Below are 6,556 nucleotides of genomic sequence, written 5' to 3' on the forward strand. Positions count from 1 at the left end.
TTACAATGTTCACGCCAAACCAAAGACATCCCTTATCTTGCAAAGTTATTGCAAATTGAATACCATAAAAGCCCTTATGTGATATAGTATATTCAAACCGGGTTTTACGAGTAGGTAGGTATGCCCAACCATATTACCTTTGTATAAAAGATACCCATAACATTACCTGGGTCAGGCCCGAATCCAGGGATAGGGGACAAAAATCACAAGGGTGAGTTATGGGATGGGAGGTGGGGAGATGGATGCTCCACATTATATACCAATAGGTACTTTAAGTATAGGAGCCCGAGGTCCTCCCCCTAAATAGGTACGGCCCTGGTCCCAATATTTACATTAACCTTTCTAATATTTTCATAACTTTGTTTTTTTTTCACCTCCACCAGAGGGAGTTCTTTTTATTTTCTGCTTGATAGCACATTACTTGCTTGGCATAATAACTGTCTCAAATTTTTTATTCCGGTTTTCAGAATGTCTTGTATTTTTATTTTATGAAACTTGTTGAATTTGTAGGTGATTTCTTAATTTTATTCAGATGTGTGTTTTTTCTAAATTGAATAAGTTAGTTGTTGTTCATGTACCTAGTTAATCTGTGCTTGTATCTCTTAAATCATGTCCCCAAGACAATTAAAAAATTCAATTGCAAAGCAGTCTACTCTGCTCAAGATCTTAGAAACCGTAGTAGAATTAGGAAAAAAGTGTTTGAAGAACAAAACTGACTCGCACTCCCTTGCTCAATTCCAATATAAAGTCTCCAATATAGACAACATATGTAGGGAAAGTACTTATTTCAACGAAACTTGGGTGATTTTTGTACCTGATAGGATTTAGATGTATCTTTTTATCTGTGAAGTAAAAGTAGGTAATTATAAGGGATTCAAAAGAACGATGCTAATCCAAGGGAAATTAGCAAAAATGATTTTATGGATGCGACAGATCAACCAGGATAATAGAAACCAACTACTAGTCATATCCTTAGTCCTTAGGTTCCTAGGTAGATAACTACACTAACTACCAAACTCCCTCTTTCGAAACAAATAGAAATAATAGAAAGAAACCACACAAAAAACTCTTCGCAATAAACTTATTCCTAGTGTGAACACCTATGTAGCCACTCCAAAAAAAACACATTATCATAAAGAAAAAGTATGTAAAAACATCGAAATTTGACGTCACACTAGTGACATTTCAATGCGTCACACTAGTGACCGTCACTCTACTGAAATTTGCTAGGGATATTCTTTTTATGGTCTAGGTGTGCAATAAGAAAGGATTTTGCGAAAATCTAAACCGATCCTGAGATATGATCAATTTGTAGCCGTTACCATTTCGACTGGTTTCGTTTTCCAACAAAACCAGCTGTGTCTCCTCCTCTCTCCTTGACTGACCCATTGAGTAAGTGCGGAATGACTTGTGATTTGGGGTTGACGCTTGAGACCTGTGGGGGAAAATGGCAGGAAAAGTTTTGTTAAGTTATTATAGAAGTAAGTATCCCTAATTAAAAAGACTTGAGATTCGACATTCAACAAAGAAAAATTGGTGAGCTTTCGAGAATACTCGGACTACCATCATCAGACCATAATTGTGAGAGAGATGTTTACTTGTTTACATTGCGAGCGCTGGAATTAAAGTCATCATCTTCTTCAGATATTATTATTTTCTAAATTCTAAAATAGAATCATAATATTATTATTATTTTTATATGTATATAGGTAGTTTTGTAATTAATTACATTCTTATAATTTTGACATTTTCCTTGTCCGGATTGTGTAGGAAAGTACCTACATAACAATAGAATTGATAAAAATAATAATAATAAACAAGTTTAACAAGTGCTGGTAATGTTCAACTCGTAATCTTGCTTTCTTTTCTTTCTTTTTCTTAATACTCCTTCTTTCTTTCTTCCTCTCTCCCCCTATCCTGGTATATCCACCTCCCTTTCTTCCTTCTCTCTTTCGTCATAATTTTACTTATTTTGCTGAAAAATCATTTGGTCTTTATTTCGTCGCCCACTTCATTTTCAATTTATTGTGTCATCACTTGAAACTGTTTCCATTATATTGTTCTCATTTTGTACACTTTCATTTACTTTAAAGACACTCACTACATATTGTTCTTTTCTTTAATTCTTATTTATTCTCCACGTTTCTCAAGAACAGGGCCGGATTACCCATAAGGCAGAATGGCAGACTGCCACGGGCCCCGCGCTTTTGGGGGCCCCACGCTTTGAGAACTTACACTACTCCACGTTTCTCAAGAACCACGTTTCTTGGATGTATTCGCAACATTATCTCATGTTAACCCACTCGTTTTTTTCTTCCTCACTTGTTGTCTTCTTCATTACTTCTCTTATTTCTTTTCCTTAATCTTTTTCTGGACTCTCCTTTGAATTCCAAAGGAAAAAGTTCTCATATGCATAGGAACAGAAACGTGTTTAAAAATGCATTACCCCAGACTCGTTTAAAATATACCTTGGGTACTTTTTTGTGCGGAAGGAATACTTTCTTTTATGGAAGGAAAAAATATTTAACTTTTTAAAAGAAAATAGACTTGGAAATACCATGCAGCAGTACCTAATAATTATACCACTATACTTACATATGTATCTAGGTACATACTGTAGTTACAAAATTCATTACCTATATATTTCATTTCCTAGTCTTACGACTCTTATTTATCACATCATGGTTGAGCAATAAGTATTAAAGTAGGTACTCAAATGTTACCTAGTAGGTAGGTCAGGGAACACAATTTAGAAAACGAAGCAAAGTAAGGAAATGTTTTGTTTTGAACCCAATAAAAAGAAAGGTTGCTGTAAGGACGTGATAAAAATGTGATACTACCCTCTTCCTCCTCCTTCTTCTCCTCCACCATTTCCTACATTTCCAATTCCGTACGTATGTTTTCTATGCCTTGCTTTTGCCTTGGCTGGTCCTTTGGGAAAAAGTTCTCATATGCATAGGAACAGAAACGTGTTTAAAAATGCATTACCCCAGACTCGTTTAAAATATACCTTGGGTACTTTTTTGTGCGGAAGGAATACTTTCTTTTATGGAAGGAAAAAATATTTAACTTTTTAAAAGAAAATAGACTTGGAAATACCATGCAGCAGTACCTAATAATTATACCACTATACTTACATATGTATCTAGGTACATACTGTAGTTACAAAATTCATTACCTATATATTTCATTTCCTAGTCTTACGACTCTTATTTATCACATCATGGTTGAGCAATAAGTATTAAAGTAGGTACTCAAATGTTACCTAGTAGGTAGGTCGGTACAACATTACTATCTTTTTTCTTTGTTTAGAGTGGCAGGGGCAGGATTCTCCAAAAGAAGCTCTTCCATTAAGCACATAATGAAGCTTGTAACGTTATCAGCTCTACTGTGTGTTTGTACTCGTGTAAAACCATCATGGAGTCAAGTTGTTAACTTTCAAGACGATGGAATTCAACGGCAAATTGTTTCGTTATTCTCTGACGTTTTCCACACATTAAATATTCAAAATTTGCTCGTTGAAACGTGCTTCAGCGGTGGTAAGTTTTAATTTTTTGAGTTTTTTTTTTTCTCCTCAAGTTTCTTCAAAAAAGTTGTTTGAGGTTTCTTTTTTGAAAGTCATAAACAGCTGTTTTTATGCTTGACTGAGCATAAAGTTCTTTGTGTAGGCGCCTATGTCAGCAAGGTACACGGGTTCTGTATAAACTATAAAGGTTCTCGAGACACATCCACCAAAATTCAGTGGAGAAATCACCAAAATTCATATTGTATTGATCTGATCGGTAGGGAAATACTTCTCAAAGGCACCATTGAAAGAATGATGAATACTTCGTTAATTTGTTATCTACCTACCTACTTACCACCCTCGGCACGGATTTTTCCCCCCGTGGTAGCAGGTACCTACTCATTCAAAGGATAATTTATTTTATCACACATGGCACATGGGTATTAAATAATAAATACATACACACTTATTGAAAAAAAAAATAGGTCACTAAAATATTGAATTCTAAGGACGTGACAAAAGTACCTAAACCTAAACATTATGAAATATTTAAAAAAAAAGAAAAAAAAATCCGGATTTTATTTTCAACTGTTGTTAACAATAACTTTTTTTTGTTAACAATAACGATGATATAATGATTATAATGATTTATTTCGTACAAATATCTGCCTGTACCTACTCCACCATCCACCATTTAACAAAGAGAGGGAGAGAGAGAGATCAATTCAGTAAAGTGAAAAAAAAATACATAAAAAAGTTACATATATACCTAGGTACTTATTAGAAAAATTCATGTTTATCCAGCATTTTATTATTTTGATCCTGCCAAAATGGCATACTTAGAATTCCCTTTTGTTTTCTCCTAGGTATGATAAATATTCCTTAAAGGAATGGTGTCGTTTACCAGTTATTAATTAATTGGTGAGTGGTAGTAAAAATCTAAAATACGAGTAGGAAGATGTGAAATGTAAAGTATATAATTATAATAAAAGCTAATTTAAGGAAAGAGCCATCAAAATTCCTGTTAAAATTTTACCAAACACCTAGATCTCAACTTGTATAGGTGCTTACCTGCTTACAGTGCTTACAATATAGTAGTTACAAAAGTACCTACGTGTATGATAATAGGTATCCTAGTCGTAAAAGTCATAATTATAGCTTATCACATGATGCATCTCTACTTTCTAGTTTTCCTTAACGAAAAATAATGTTGGTTGTAAATTTATAATGCATTTCTTGCAACAACTTTACTTTGGAGATTTACATCATGTACAGGGAGACCTTGAAACTCTTGAGAGGTAAACAGAAAGAATAAAAAAGAAGATTCCCGGCTCAAATAGGACCGAAAATTCCCTTTACCCCAGCAGTCTAAACAGGGACAACAGGGTCTCATATGTTTTATAGGGTTAAGGATACCTACATACATAAATTTCAACAGGAAACTCCTGCTTAGTTCTTGATAGAAATAGGAAACAAATGATAATAATAAAAGAAAAGAAACAGGAAGATGCTTTGTCTTTCCCAATACAAAGAAGAGCGTAAAAGTCAATATCCAAAGTAGTAGGTGGTACTTAGCTATCCGACATTTTACCTACCACCCATGTCTACATGAAAATTTATTAGGCATGAATGTAAATAACCGAGGAAACAAGAATATAAATAATGGGAAGTAAAAATATTTCTACAAAAGACATTTTTCTTCCTATCCTTAAGGCTTTTATTAATATTAAAAAGTACAAAGAGCAGGTGAAAGTTATTTGCACGAGAAAACATCCTGTTCATACAAAGCTGTTGTTCGCAAAGTTCCAAAGCTGCCCTTTGACAAATTCGGGAGCACCCTCTGCCTTGACATAGACTCTATTTTTCAAGTTGAAAGTTTCAAACTGGAAAATAGGACACAAAGCGCTCATCTTTCTCTTCTTAATATTATTCTCCTCCTTTTCCTGTCTTACTTCATGCTTTTAGATGAAGATTTCTCTCCCATTTACTTCTACCCTGAATTTAGCGAAATTCAGGGTTTATGTCTTTTTTTTTTACATCGGTAAAAACAAAGGAAAGTGGAACACTGAGAGAAAACATTTCAAAGCAGGCGAGCCCCAAAATCAAAAGGGAAAAGACGTGCCATTTCTGAGGGTGTAGGGGTGACATTGACTGTAATTATGTATGGACTTATGCAAATTTCTGTACTCTGTACCTTCTTCGTAAAATTAGTTCTGTGTGAAAAGATAAAACTATAATTACCTATTGGGTTCAGAAACAAGAAGATGTTTATTTGAACCATTGACTAGGGTTCAGATAATTATAAAGAACTCTTCTAGTTCTAAGTATAAAATGAACCGTATTTTGCGAATATAGGGTGGGACTCTACACCTCCTGCTTATATTCAAGACGTGTGGAATGTGTTTCAGCAAGAGTTATCACTCTTGTCTAATATGTCTTTCAATAGACATATTGATGTGTATCTCGACAGTGACGTAACTCTGGTTGGGTTTGGGGACGCTAGTGAAAAGGCATATGCCTGTGCTATATACAGTGTGGTCATCAAATGCTGGTCCTAGCAATTTATTGCTGAACAAATCTACAATTTTATTTATATGTATAGTATAATAGGGTGAGTGTAGCACCTATGGTCAGGTTAAGGATTTTTTGCATGTTAAAAAAATCGTACCTGCTAGACCGTTATAGCTACAGAGTACCCTACGACAATTTATTTTGCTACCATTTTCCAACAGATTTACAAGGCGATATCTAATATCAACATAAATTTTGACTGAGTTAATTTCACGCCGTCTAGGTCTTTTTCACAAACAAACGAAACAATAACTAGAACTTTGCTCCGACAATTTTGGTAAAAAAAAAAAACTGAAAACAAAAATAAAATAAGAAAAGCAAAAATCGAAAAACAAAACAAAAAAGCTGAAAAGTTATTGAGTTCATCTACCGAACATAATACATATCTTACACGAATTTCTTGAGAAGTAAAAACAACCAAAATAGAAAAATAAAAATAAATTTGGGGACGAAATACAGAAATGAAATAATAAGGAGTTT

Source organism: Diaphorina citri, unplaced genomic scaffold (genome assembly GCF_000475195.1).
Source record: "Diaphorina citri unplaced genomic scaffold, Diaci psyllid genome assembly version 1.1 scaffold623, whole genome shotgun sequence".
Classification (NCBI taxonomy): domain Eukaryota; kingdom Metazoa; phylum Arthropoda; class Insecta; order Hemiptera; family Psyllidae; genus Diaphorina; species Diaphorina citri.